A 15,088-nucleotide genomic window follows, 5' to 3' on the forward strand; every position below is an offset into this window, starting at 1 on the left:
ACTGATCTGAGGCTGTCCAGTGTCAATGCAGTCTCAACCACCGAAAGAACCATCCAGCAGTGCTGCAAGATCAATGACCTCTGCTCCAACAGAGGAAGAGCCTCATTGTTCTGTGCTACCTCTGCAGTTCCTACTATCTCTGAAGAGATTTTCTTTCTCTTCTCCCACAGCAGTCTTGGAAACAACTGGGGATTTGTTCACTTTTAAACCAGCCAATAATTTCAATTTCACACTGCATCTTCCTGCTTTATAGAATTCAATGCTCCTCCTTGAAGGGAGGACAGATGGGAGGCACTTGTCTACTGTATCAATGCCCTTCACTTCCAAACACAGATTGCCCCATCACCCCTCGTACACCACGGTTTCTAATTGGCCCTACTCTTTCCCTGGTTATTCTCCTGCTTGATATGCCTGTAGAATATCTTGATATTCTTTCCAATCTTGGCCACCACCGTTTCTTCACGCTTCATTTTTATACGTCACTAGTCATCCATTCATTTGCTCCCTTTGCACTTGTCATAAACATGTCCTGAACATTCCTCAAGATCCAGGGTTCTCCAGGCTTGTTGATCATAAATTTCACCCAAAACGGAATATAACTGGCCTTTACTCTCCCAGTTCCTTTTCTGGACGTATCCAACTATACAGCTGTAGATTCGCCCGCAAGTCACGTCCCAAAATATTTTACCCAGATCCTGCCTTGTTTCAATAAAATATGCCTTACCCTAAGCCAAAAACATTTTTTTTAAACAGATCTCCTCTCCCATGTTGAAAAGTCTGTTGTCATGGTCACAGGGACTTATGCACTTCGCCACTGTCACCCTGAACACTGGCTTTGTGTCCCAGAAATAGGTCCAGCATTGCACTGTCCCTTACAAGCTCGTCTACATGTTGATGTTAAATCATCTCTCAAATGTATTTAAAGAATTATTTCCCAAGTCAAACTTTTATGTTATCTCAATTAATGTTGTGAAGTTCAAATCCCCTAATATAATCTTGATTTTATAAGTTTCTCACCCCTCAGTGAATTACCTGCTCTTCCATTGCCCACTGCTTGCAGGCCTCTCGCTTAAATTCCTCACCACATTAGCAAACCCTCATGCAAGGATTTTGGTTCCTTTCTGGTTCAGCTGCAGACTAGCCCACTTGTAGAGGATATACCATCCCCACAAATTGTCCTTCAGATCCAAGTGTCTAAATCCCCCCCCAAACACAAACACTTGAGCCAAGCATTCATCTGTTTTCTTCCCCTTTTTCTTGCCTTCTCAGCATGTGGCACCAGGAATAATCCAGAGATTACAACTTTACAGGTCCTGCTATTTAACCCACTGCCTAGCTCTCGGAACGCTTGATGCAAGACCTCATCACTCATCTTACCAATGTGTACATTGAGCTGTGTCTTACGGTCCTCCTCCTTCAGGATACGCTGAATGACATGGTTGACCTGGTTAACACGCCATAATGGAGTCACATCAATGACTGTGAAAAATCTCGTCCACCCAGATTGTCGCAATGGGCAAAAAAGCACACCAATGTGTCGACTTCCCAGGAGGCTAAGGCAATTTAAATATAAAGGGCAACTTTCATTGATGTACCAGAGAAAGCATCCTATCTGGATGCATATCACAGCATGGTATGGCAGCTGCTCTTCCTAAGAAAACAACAAACTCCAGAGTCATGAAAATAACATAGTCCACCATGCAAATCAGCCTTCCATTCATTGAATCCACCTATACTTACCGCTGCCTCAGGAAGGCAACTGACATAATCAAAGGCCTTTCTCACCCCACAATTACACTCTCTTCTACCCTTTTCTGAAGGGAAGATGTCAAAAAGTTAGTATTCACGTGTGAACAGATCCCAGAACAGCTTCTTCACCGCTGTTCCTGCACATCTGAATAGAACACTTAAAATTTTAAATCTAATTTTGATCTCGCTCTCTGTAGCTGTCACTATGTTCCATTTCACTAATGCACCTTGTATGGTATGATCTGTCTATACTGCGTGCATAGCAAAACTTTTCTCTGTACCTAGGCACATGTGATAATGATGACTCAAATCAAATTGACTGTGTGCAAGAGAGAGGTGAGCATATGATTGTGTTCAAGAGTGCAAAGACAGTGCATGAAAGTGTGAGCGTGCGCACGACAGAATGTGTGCGCCAGTGACTGTGCTCGAGAGTGTGTAAACGAGAATCAGCACAAAAGGGAGTGTTACAGCATGCATGAGGGAGTGAGTGTGTCTGTGAGAGCGAGTGAGCTTGAGAGGAAGTGAATTTGTAAGCCTAAGTGTGTGAGGGAGAGTTTTGTGGGAGTGTGCGTGTGTCTGTGTGTTGAGAGTATGAACAGTGGCAAAAGATCCTACGACAGGGCATGCAAGTGTGCCACGGAATGTGTGCAAGACCATGCATGATTATGTGACAGTATGGACTATGAATGAGTGAGAATGTGACTGTGTGCCTGTGCGTGCGTGTGTGCCTCTGTGTGTGTGTCTGTGTCTGTGTGTGGACAGTACGTTTGTGCATGAGGGATAGGATATGTATGTGCAACATAGTGTGACCGTGAACTTCTGTTTGTGCCTGAGTGAAGTGTTGTGGGACAATAGGGAGAGGAGAGATACAGACAGAGAGCGAGAGAGACAGTGTGTGAGAGAGAGATGAGATGAGGAATAAGAAATGACGAGCAGTCAATACCTGGAGCTAAAAGAGAACAGTATGTGAGCGTTAAGAGAAGCCGCTGGATGTAATATGGAGGCTATTGTTTTACTGATTGTACTAAGTGAAAAGCAAGTGTCACCTCCTGGTGTTAGGGGACAAGAGATGCGCATTAGAGAAGGAGATATAGTCAGCCTTGTTATAGACAGCAGACACGTTGCAAAAGCATAGAAACTGAAATTAAAGCTTTACTGTCCATGTGTAAAGAGGTGAGACAAACATGACCAGCCAATATTGTACCTTTGCGCTCAGTAAGATCATAGAATCATGAATCAGAGAATCCTTACAGCGTGGAAACACGTCCGTCAGCCCAACATGTCCACACTGCCCCTCACAGCATCCCACCCAGACCCATCCACCTATAACTCATCTAACATACACATCACTGAACACCTTGGGAAATTTAGCATGACCAATCCACCTACGTTGCACATCTTTTGACTGTGGGAGGAAACTGGAGCACCCGGAGAAAACCCATGCAGACACATGGAGAACGTGCAAACTCCACACACACCAAAGGGTGGAAGTGAACCCAAGTTGCTGGTGCCGTGAGGCAGCAGTGTTAACCAGAGCCACTGTGGTCTTTATTATGCCAATTAAACTGCAAGCATTTTTTTTTCAACAAAGGAAACTTACCATCGTCACAGGATGTGAGGGCTTTCAATTTTCTATCAGCTTTGAGAACTTTATCCATGTCTGTCTTCACAAGAGCAAGGTGATGGCAATGGTGAGAGACTGGTTAATATTCAGCAGCTCGCCGTGCAAAAAATTAGCGGCACTTTCATTGCTTTTTCCCTCGGGGCATAACAGAAAGACAAGTAGAAGGAAAATATTCTGCCTGGAAGTCAGTGGTGAGTGGGGTTCCACAGGGCTCTGTCCTTGGGCCTCTACTGTTTGTAATTTTTATTCATGACTTGGACGAGGGAATTGAAGGATGGGTCAGCAAGTTTGCAGACGACACAAAGGTCGGAGGTGTCGTTGACAGTGTAGAGGGCTGTTGTAGGCTGCAGCGGGACATTGGCAGGATGCAGAGATGGGCTGAGAGGTGGCAGATGGAGTTCAACCTGGATAAATGCGAGGTGATGCATTTTGGAAGATCGAATTTGAAAGCTGAGTACAGGATTAAGGAAAGGATTCTTGGCAGTGTGGAGGAACAGAGGGATCTTGATGTGCAGATATGGAGATCCCTTAAAATGGCCACCCAAATGGAGAGGGTTGTTAAGAAAGCATATGGTGTTTTGGCTTTCATTAACAGGGGGATTGAGTTTAAGAGTCAGGAGATCTTGTTGCAGCTCTATAAAACTTTGGTTAAACCGCACTTGGAATACTGCGCCCAGTTATGGTCGCCCTATTATAGGAAAGATGTGGATGCTTTGGAGAGGGTTCAGAAGAGGTTTACCAGGATGCTGCCTGGACGGGAGGGCTTATCTTTTGAAGAGAGGTTGACTGAGCTCGGTCTCTTTTCATTGGAGAAAAGGAGGAGGAGAGGGGACCTAATTGAGGTATACAAGATAATGAGAGGCATAGATAGAGTTGATAGCCAGAGACTATTTCCCAGGGCAGAAATGGCTAGCATGAGGGGTCATAGTTTTAAGCTGGTTGGAGGAAAGTATAGAGGGGATGTCAGAGGCGGGTTCTTTACACAGAGAGTTGTGAGAGCATGGAATGCGTTGCCAGCAGCAGTTGTGGAAGCAAGGTCATTGGGGTCATTTAAGAGATTGCTGGACATGCATATGGTCACAGAAATTTGAGGGTGCATACATGAGGATCAATGGTCGGCACAACATTGTGGGCTGAAGGGCCTGTTCTGTGCTGTACTGTTCTGTTCTATGTTCTATGTTCTATTACAGTCCTTTCCTAAGCCACGAGTTTGCAGACACTCTGAACGAGGCTTCCCCCGTGATGGTTTGTATTCCCTGCGCTGGGCTAAAACCCACCCATCCTTGCCAGTGGACTTCACTGCTGACTGCCGTTGCTGACCTCCATCAGGCACGACAGGCTTTGCCACATTAAGTACTCTCTTATCTTATTCCTTCTTCAGGCTATATCAATCTGCCACTGACCTGCCCATCTGACCGATGACAAGATTGGAGCAGACAAGGGGACCTGGTAAAAGGTGTTTTAAGATTTTGAAGGGCATAGAAAGGATAACTGGAAGCTGCTTTTTTCATTAGTTGACATGAACTCACTGACTGAAAGTGTGGCTGATTCAGAAAGTGTCTGAATATTTAAGCAGTGTTTAGATATTCACTTCTGTTGCCGTAGGCTCCAGGGCTATGGGTCAAACAATCAAAAAGGAAATCAATGTACTGTGAGTTCAATGTAGACAGATCTTTGTTGAGTAGTGCAGTAATGACAGATCGCACGGCCTCCTCCTGTGCAACAAACATCCATGACTCTATAATTACACAGCTTTTCTTTGAGGGATTTCTCCACTTGACTGATTCTTTGCAAAAGCAAGGCCGACAAAATAAATCCTTTTATTAAAAGCTTCCATCTCACTGAGAAAGCTTCAGGCCAATTTGATAATCTGCTCTGAAAATTCTGCTCATATTTTGATAGTTATGAAAAATTCTACTATCAGGGCTGTCACAATCCACAACATTCGAAATCAATCAACAATATTCTAGAAAGATGATCATTTGCCTATCCAACGAATTTTAACTGGTGTTTTTAAAAAATAGAGAAATAAATCTAGATCTGTCAAAAACTAATCAGTTCTTCCTTGGACCATACCTGTACAGACCAGGTTTCAATGAAATATGCCCATTAGTTGTGAGATACATTGTTGACAACACAACATCAAATGGGGAAAAACATGACCTCACATTAAGTGTTATCACTGCTGCAAGTGAGCAGTAGATTCATACAGCACTTCTGAATATTTTCCAAGTATTCTAATGATGAAAACATTATTGGTAACAAAAACAGCTGCTAAGTTGGTGTCGTTGAGAAGCAATGGCATCATACAGATGTAGTGCATCATTTATCCAGCAGGAATGCACTGTGCAGGTTCTGTAAAGACCACGCTATAACTAAACATTAATAGTGGCAGTGACTAAATAGAGAAATATACTAAGACAGCAAACCTTTTGTTAAACAGTACCCGTGGTACCAGGAATGTGCTGAGTAATCAAAAATTCCAGTTGATCAATATTTCCACACACACAAAAAACACACACTCAATAATAGGAACATAATGCATGGGATATACGCATCACTGTTCTCCTTCATTTACAGCATAAATAACTTCAGCAATGATGCAACTTTGCCTTAACTAAAACTTAATGGCAGAGAGCCTTCTCACTTGCACCCTCACCAGACATCACAGAGATGATGAGAATACAGTAAACATCTGGTGTGTAATTTTTGTCACTTTATTGAGTGGGCTAGTTTGTTAAACAAAGTTTACGTACAGTTAAATCTACAGTTTACATGTGTATCAGCAATGATAGATTTAGTACTTACACTTGGATTTTTTCCTCCAGATGACCCTTGGACAGACACATCAAGCCAATTTTCAAAGAAACACTCTGATTCTTCCACTCCTACCCCTGGAAAAGGAAGTTCCAGAATGTCACTGACTGACTTTACTTATTTGAATACAGCATAAGATACATAGAACATCGAACAGTACAGGCCCTTCAGCCCATGATGTTGTGCTGAACTTTTACCCTAAACCTCAGGTCTATCTAACCTCCACCCCTATCTTGTATTAACACCCATATGCCTGTCTAATAGTCACTTAAATGCCCCTAATGATGTCGACTCCACAACCCACTCCAGCTGAAACAAAGAAATCTTTGAATTGTCATTTGTCAGACATGTATTGAATCAAAAAACAAATTTCTCACTTCCACAGATTTCTACAGCATGTTAATATGATTTGTGAAAGTTAATACTTCACCCTTTTATTTTACAAATACAACTTCAAACAAAATGCTACTGTATAGAACTTCTATGCTGGCATTTGTGCATATGCCATTTCAGTTTTGTGATCTGTTTCTATGCAACGAGTGATAAATACTTTGATTAAAACGGTTGAGAGCAGTATATGTGAGATTTAATACCATGCTTTATCTGCAGATAGTTCATCTGCAGGTAGTTATTCATGAGGCTCAACTGATATCATGTCTTCGGGGAGCTTGTGGCCTCCGGGTTAGGTACCGTTTGACCATTGCCTACTGGTCACTAGTTGAGTGGAAAGAGAACTACTGGCTGCTATCCATTTTCAACAAGTGATCACGATAATCTACCTGTGTTTCAACGTCCCATCAACATGCAAGAATTGTTGTTCGAAGAGTCTTCTGTGTAACAAATAGGAGCAGAATCAAGATCAACCATGTTGTTTTCCCTCTCTGAACAAGCTGCCAACATCATATATAAAGGGACAGTCGTCATCATTCTTATACAATTAACTTTTACAATGGACAACAGGTGCAGGAGTAGGCCATTCGGCCCTTTGAGCCAACACCACCATTCATTATAATCATGGCTGATCATCCACAATCAGTATCCTGTCCCTGCCTTATCCCCATAAAGATAGTGGAATCAACGGTTAAGAGCTCTATCCATCTCTTTCTTGAAACTGTCCAGAGACCTGGCCTCCACTGCCTTCTGGGGCAGAGCATTCCACATATCCACCACTCTCTGGGTGAAGAAGATTTTCCTCAACTCTGTTCTAAATGGCCTACCCCTTATTTTTAAACTGTGTCCTCTGGTTCTGGACTCAACCATCAGCAGAAACATGCTTCCTGCCTCCAGAGTGTCCAATCCTTTAATAATCTTATACGTCTCAATCAGACTTCCTCTCATCTTTCTAAGCCATTAGCTTTCTTCACTGCCTGCTGTACCTGCATGCTCGCTTTCATTGACTCATGTACAAGAATACCTAGATTGCGTTTTACTTCCCCTTTACCAACTTGACTCTATTTAGATAGTAATCTGCCTTCCTGTTCTTGCCAGCAAAGTGGATCACCACACATTTGTCCACATGAAACTGCATCTGCCATGCATCCATCCACTCACCGAGCCTGTCCAAGTCACCCTGCGTTCACATAACATCCGGCTCACATTTCACACTGCCACCCAGCTGTGTGTCAGGAGCAAATTTGCAAATATTACTTTTAGTGCCTTCATCTATATCATTAATGTATATTGTAAATAGCTGCGGTCCCAGCTCTGAACCTGGCGGTCCCCCACTGATCACCGCCTGCCATTCCGAAAGGGACCCATTTATCACTACTCTTTGCTTCCTGTCAGCCAGCCAATTTTCAATCCAACTCAGTATTTGGCTCCCAATAACATGTGCCCTAATTTTGCTCAATAATCTCCTGTGTGGGACTTTATCAACGGCTTTCTGAAAGTCCAGGTACACGACATCCATTGGTTCTCCCTTGTCCATCTTCATAGTTATGTCCTCAAAAAATTCCAGAAGATTAGTCAAGCATGATTGCCCCTTTGTAAATCCATGCTGACTCTGACCTATCCGTTACTGCTATCCAAATGGTAGTAATTTCATCTTTTATAATTGACTCCAGCATCTTTCCCACTACTGACGTCCCGCTAACCGGTCTATAATTTCTTGTTTTCGCTCTCCCTCCTTTCTTGAAAAGTGGGACAACATTAGCCACCCTCCAATTCGCAGGAACTGATGCTGAATCTAGAGAACATTGGAAAATGATTACCAATGTGTTCACGATTTCTAGAGCCACCTCCTTAAGTACCCTGGATTGCAGACCATCAGGTCCCGGGGACTTATCAGCCTTCAGACCCAACCGTCTATCCAACACCATTTCCTGCCTCATGTAAATACCCTTCAGTTCATCCATTACCCTACGTCCTTCAGCCACTATTACATCTGGGAGATTGCTTCTGTCTTCTCGAGTGAAGACAGATCCAAGGTACCTATTCAACTCTTCTGCCATTTCCTTGTTCCCATTAAATAAATTCACTCGTTTCTGTCTTCAAGGGCCAATTCTCGTCTTAACCATTTTTTTTCCACATACCTAAAAAAAGCTTTTACTATCCTCCTTTATATTTTTCGCCAGTTTTCCTTGGTACCTCATTTTATTCTCTGCGTATTGCCTTTTTAGTTATCTTCTGTTGCTCTTTAAAAGCTTCCCAGTCCTCCGGCTTCCCCACTCATCTTTGCTCTGTTATACTTCTTCTCTTTTATCTTTATAGAGTCCTTAACTTCCCTCGTCAACCACAGCCACCCCTGCCTCCCCTTCGGTTCTTTTTTCTTCTTTGGAATGAACTGATCCTGCACCTTTTGCATTATATCCAGAAATACCTGCCATTGTTGTTCCACTGCCATCCCTGCTACGGTATTGAACCATTGAACTTCGGCCAGCTCCTCCCTCATTGCTCCATAGTTCCTACAATACTGACACTTCCGATTCTCCCTTCTCCCTCTCAAATTGCTGATTAAAAATGATCATATTACGGTCACTACCTTTACTAATGGCTCCTTTACTTTGAGGTCCCTGATCAAATCCGGTTTATTGCACAACACCAGATCCAGAATTGCCTCCTCCCTGATAGGCTCCATACTGACTCTACATCTCCTGATTCTATGTCTCCACTCGCAAGGGACTGAAGATTTTATATTTCTTCATATTCATAATTTCATTTTTTTAACTATTTATGATTTCTTCATTTCATATTTCTTTACTTCTGACTATTTTAAACACTACACATTTTCTTATGCTGCATCAATGACGGCATTTCAAAAGTAGTTTAGCTGCGTATAGAGTACTTTGTATGCCTTAGACCATAAAATGTGCTACATAAATGCAGTTCTTTCTTTTATTAACTGCGGTAGTTGTGTGTTTACGCAGAGTAGCATAAGTGAAATACATTTCCATGACAAAATTCCAAACCTAAGTTACTAAATTAGAATAATAAAATATTGGCTGTTTGCAACCGAACACTGTAGATGAGCGAAGGTCACTTAGTCAGTAAAGTACCAATTAGGTATGTTCCCGAAATGGAGAATACAAATGAAAACTGCGGTAATGCTCTTAGGAAATTGGACAATGTTCTATTTTATGATCACAGAAATGCCATATCATCAACACTTGTTGCAAAAGATAATAAGTCACTGTGCGATATTTATTCATTTGTTTTATATCCTCAAGATCATCTTCGCAAATCCTGTGAACAGGGACCAGTGAACAGCCTACTTTGCCTTTTTTTTAACACCTATAATATCCATGTTTTATCCCTCTCCCCTCGATGTTTGTCTGCAGCAAGATGAGTTTACAGGGGGTTTGACAGCTTTAATTCGTACAGATATGTGTCCAATCTTTGTAAATATCTGTCTGATGCTAGAATCTACGCAGTTGTCATAAACAGGCATTCTTGTGAACAACAGAAATCTGGACCGTGGTGTCTATCAGTTTGGATTGCAAAGACAGGTAAATTAGGGAAATTTACATACTTTTCAAAATCTTCCACATTGGGATTACTCTGCAAACAGCAGGCTAGAATTGCAGCATGGTACCCTTCTGAATGTAACACCTGAAATCACGAAAGTAATAACTTCCTTGAAAATGAACATGGACTCTATACGTTAAGGTTACACAAGTCCACGAGCTACAACATGGGGAAAAATACAGTGGATGTTATTTTTAATGAACAGTGTGTCAACATCAACTGTTCTGTCTGAGAGTGAAATCTGAGAAATGAAAAATGAAAACGCCAGGTTAGAAAGTTCCAGCTATGTACTTACCTGATGGAAATGCATTGATTGTGATATTAATATATATATATAATTGTTAAATGAGAGGACTGATGAATTTTTCTTATTGTTTCTGTGATGATCTAAACAATCCATTTGTCAACACAATAAAGTAGATATTGTTATTGTAAAACACCCCTGAAAATCCAAAGGAAATTTCAAGAGGGGCCAAATAAGTAGTGTTGGGAAACAAAGAAATGGCAGAGGAACTGAACAAATATTTTGCATCAGTCTTCAGGTTGGAAGGCACCAGTATTAGACCTTTAAGGGAGTCTGAAGCAGAAGTGAGTGTGGTGGCCATCACTAAGGAGAAGGTACAGGGGAAGCTGAAGGGTCTGTGTGGAATTTGTACATTCTCTCCATGTCTGCACGGGTCTCGGACAGGTGCTCTGATTTCCATCCACAGACCAAAGATGTGCAGGCAAGATGGATCAGCCATGGCAAATGTGAGCTTGCGGGGAAACAGTACAGGGCTGGGTCTTGGTGGGATGTTCTTTGCGGAGGTGGTGCAGACCCAATGGTTTCTTTCCGCACTGTAGGAATTGTATAATTCCGAGAAGATGGTAAATTACATGGACCGGATGGACTGCCTCCAAGAGTTCTGAAGGAGATAAGTGAGAAGACCATGCAGGCATTGGTGATCTTTCAGGAATTACTGGAGTCAGGGTGGGTCCCAAGGAGTGCAAAATGGCAAACATAACACCCCTGTTTAAAATGGAGGGTGGCAAAAGACGAGAAATTATAGACCTGTTAGCCTGGCACTGGTCAGTGGGTCAGATTTTAGAGTCTATTATTAAGGATGAGACCGGAGAATACGTGGAAGTACATGGTAAACTGGGCTGAGAAAACACAACTTTGTCAAGGGAAGGTCTCTGTTAGATCCTTTGGGAATGTAACCAGTGAGTTAAAACCAAAGAGAGTCATTGAACTTTACCTATTTGGAATTTCAGAAAGCCTTTGGCAAGGTGACACACAGGAGGCTTCAAAATAAAAAATGAGCTTATGGTGTTCGAGAATAGGTACTGGCATGGATAGCGGATTGGCTAACTGGCAGAATGCAGAAAGTGGGAATAAAAGGGTCTTTTTCAGGATGGCAGCCAGCAACTACAGGAGTTCCGCAGTCATCAGAGTTCAGACGACAGCCATTCACGTTATACATTAGCAATCCGGACAAAGGAACTAATGGTATTGTCGTCCAAAGGGGGTTGCTGCTAAGTTTGCAGATGACATTTCAATAGAACAAGTCTCACGTCTGTCGTGTGCAAGGTGTTAGAAAGGATTCTGAGGGATAGGATTTAAGACCATCTGGAAGAGCATGGCTTGATTAAATGCAGTCAACACAGCTTTGTGAGGGGCAGGTCATGCCTCACAAACCTTATCAAGATCTTTGAGGATGTGACTAGAAAAGTTGATGAGGGTTGAGCTGTGGATGTGGTGTATATGGACTTCAGCAAGGCATTTGAGAATGTTCCCCATGGTAGGCTCATTCAGAAGGTCAGGAGGAATGGTATACAGGGGAACTTAGCTGTCTGGATACAGAATTGGCTGGCCAACAGAAGACAGCGAGTGGTAGTAGAAGGAAAATATTCTGCCTGGAAGTCAGCGGTGAGTGGTGTTCCACAGGGCTCTGTCCTTGGGCCTCTACTGTTGGTAATTTTTATTAATGACTTGGATGAGGGGATTGAAGGATGGGTCAGCAAGTTTGCAGACGACACAAAGGTTGGAGGTGTCGTTGACAGTATAGAGGGCTGTTGTAGGCTGCAGCGGGACATTGACAGGATGTAGAGATGGGCTGAGAGGTGGCAGATGGAGTTCAACCTGGATAAATGTGAGGTGATGCATTTTGGAAGGTCGAACTTGAAAGCTGAGTACAGGATTAAGGATAGGATTCTTGGCAGTGTGGAGGAACAGAGGGATCTTGGTGTGCAGATACATAGATCCCTTAAACTGGCCACCCAAGTGGACAGGGTTGTTAAGAAAGCATATGGTGTTTTGGCTTTCATTAACAGGGGGATTGAGTTTAAGCTTTGTGAGATCTTGTTGCAGCTCTATAAAACTTTGGTTAGGCCGCACTTGGAATACTGCGTCCAGTTATGGTCGCCCTATTATAGGAAAGATATGGATGCTTTGGAGAGGGTTCAGGAGGAGGTTTACCAGGATGCTGCCTGGACTGGAGGGCTTATCTTATGAAGAGAGGTTGACTGAGCTCGGACTCTTCTCATTGGAGAAAAGGAGGAGGAGAGGGGACCTAATTGAGGTATACAAGATAATGAGAGGCATAGATAGCGTTGATAGCCAGAGACTATTTTCCAGGGCAGAAAAGGTTAACACGAGGGGTCATAGTTTTAAGCTGGTTGGAGGAAAGTAGAGAGGGGATGTCAGAGGCGGGTTCTTTACACAGAGTTGTGAGGACATGGAATGCGGTGCCAGCAGCAGTTGTGGAAGCAAGGTCATTGGGGTCATTTAAGAGACTGCTGGACATGCATATGGTCACAGAAATTTGCGGGTGCATACATGAGGATCAATGGTCGGCACAACATCGTGGGCTGAAGGGCCTGTTCTGTGCTGTACTGTTCTATTTTCTGTGTTCTATGTTCTATGATAGGTGGAGAGGCAAGTAGTGTTGAGGAAGTGGGGATGTCACAGAGAGTCTGTGGAGAAGTGGTAGTACAGGCATAGACTATTTTCTAAATTGGGAAAGGCTTCAGAAATCTGAAGCACAAAGATGACCCAATTCAGGATTCTTTTAACATGCAGTTTCAGTTGGCAGTTGGGAAGGCAAATGCAATGTCAGCATTCATTTCAAGACGGCAAAAATACAAGAGCAGAGATGTATTGCTGAGGCTGTGTAAGGCTCTGGTCATATTGCATTTGGAATATTAAGAGCAGTTTTTGGCCATCTATCTAAGGAAGGATGTGCTGGCCTTTGTCAGGGTCTAGATGAGGTTCTCAAACATAATCCTGCGGATGAAGTGAGGAGTGGCTGAGAACTCTGGGCCTGTACTTGAAGGAGTTTAGAAGGATGAAGGGGGTCACACTGAAGGTAATTCAGGCCTGGAGAGAGTGGACATGGAGATGATGTTTCCACAAGTAGGAGAGACCAGGACCTGAGGGCACAGCCTCAGAGTCAAAGGGACCACCCTTCAGGATGGAGTTGAGGAAGAATTTCTTCAGTCAGAAAGTTGTGAATCTGTGGAACTCATTGATGCAGAAAGCTGTGGAAGCCAAGTCAGAGTTGATTTCAGGCATAGATAGACATGTTCTTGCTTAGTAAGGACACAGGAGGTTGAGAATGATAGATCCCACTCAATGGGCTGAATGGTCTAATTCTGTTCTGAAATCTGAAGGTCCAAAACACTGGAGTGAATCAGTTCAGTGCTATTTTTATTGCACTGCAAGGATAGTATCTCTCCAAAACACCTTACAAATTTTCTCACTCTGTTGTTGCAAACCTTTTCAATAACCAGCAACAATGCTCCTGTTGTGCCTCTCTCAGCTGAGGCTCGTTAGTTTTCCACTCATCGTAACTGCAAGTGTTTGCCACCACTGAAACATCCCTGTATTACTGGCACTAGTGCCATGTTTAAAGGCTATTGTGAACCAGTTAAATGCCCAGAATCCAGAACTGCCTTATACAGTTCATAGCATTTGTCCCAGACAGGGCAGAAAAGGGGAAATTAGCACCTTACTTTACAGTTGGAGACCTGGAAATCCTGGTGGATGGATTGGTGCAGTGGAGGACTGTCCTCTTTCCCAAAGACAAGCACAGGAGGCCACGACACAAGACTCGGCCAGACTCATCTGAGTCTGTCCAGTGTCAATGCAGTCTCAACCACCAAAAGAGCCATACAGCAGTGCTGCAAGATCAGTGACCTCTGCTCCAACAGAAGAGGAGCCTCATTGGAGATAATGGGAACTGCAGATGCTGGAGAATTCCAAGATAATAAAATGTGAGGCTGGATGAACACAGCAGGCCAAGCAGCATCTCAGGAGCACAAAAGCTGACGTTTCGGGCCTAGACCCTTCATCGGAGAGGGGGATGGGGAGAGGGAACTGGAATGAATAGGGAGAGAGGGGGAGGCGGACCGAAGATGGAGAGTAAAGAAGATAGGTGGAGAGAGTGTAGGTGGGGAGGTAGGGAGGGGATAGGTCAGTCCAGGGAAGACGGACAGGTCAAGGAGGTGGGATGAGGTTAGTAGGTAGATGGGGGTGCGGCTTGCGGAGGGAGGAAGGGATGGGTGAGAGGAAGAACAGGTTAGGGAGGCAGAGACAGGTTGGACTGGTTTTGGGATGCAGTGGGTGGGGGGGGGGGCAAGAGCTGGGCTGGTTGTGTGGTGCAGTTTGGGGAGGGGACGAACTGGGCTGGTTTAGGGGTGCAGTAGGGGAAGTGGAGATTTTGAAACTGGTGAAGTCCACATTGATACCATATGGCTGCAGGGTTCCCAGGCGGAATATGAGTTGCTGTTCCTGCAACCTTCGGGTGGCATCATTGTGGCAGTGCAGGAGGCCCATGATGGACATGTCATCTAGAGAATGGGAGGGGGAGTGGAAATGGTTTGCGACTGGGAGGTGCAGTTGTTTGTTCGGAACTGAGCGGAGGTGTTCTGCAAAGCGGTCTGCCAAGCCTCCGC

This window comes from Stegostoma tigrinum, unplaced genomic scaffold (genome assembly GCF_030684315.1).
Source record: "Stegostoma tigrinum isolate sSteTig4 unplaced genomic scaffold, sSteTig4.hap1 scaffold_55, whole genome shotgun sequence".
Classification (NCBI taxonomy): Eukaryota; Metazoa; Chordata; class Chondrichthyes; order Orectolobiformes; family Stegostomatidae; genus Stegostoma; species Stegostoma tigrinum.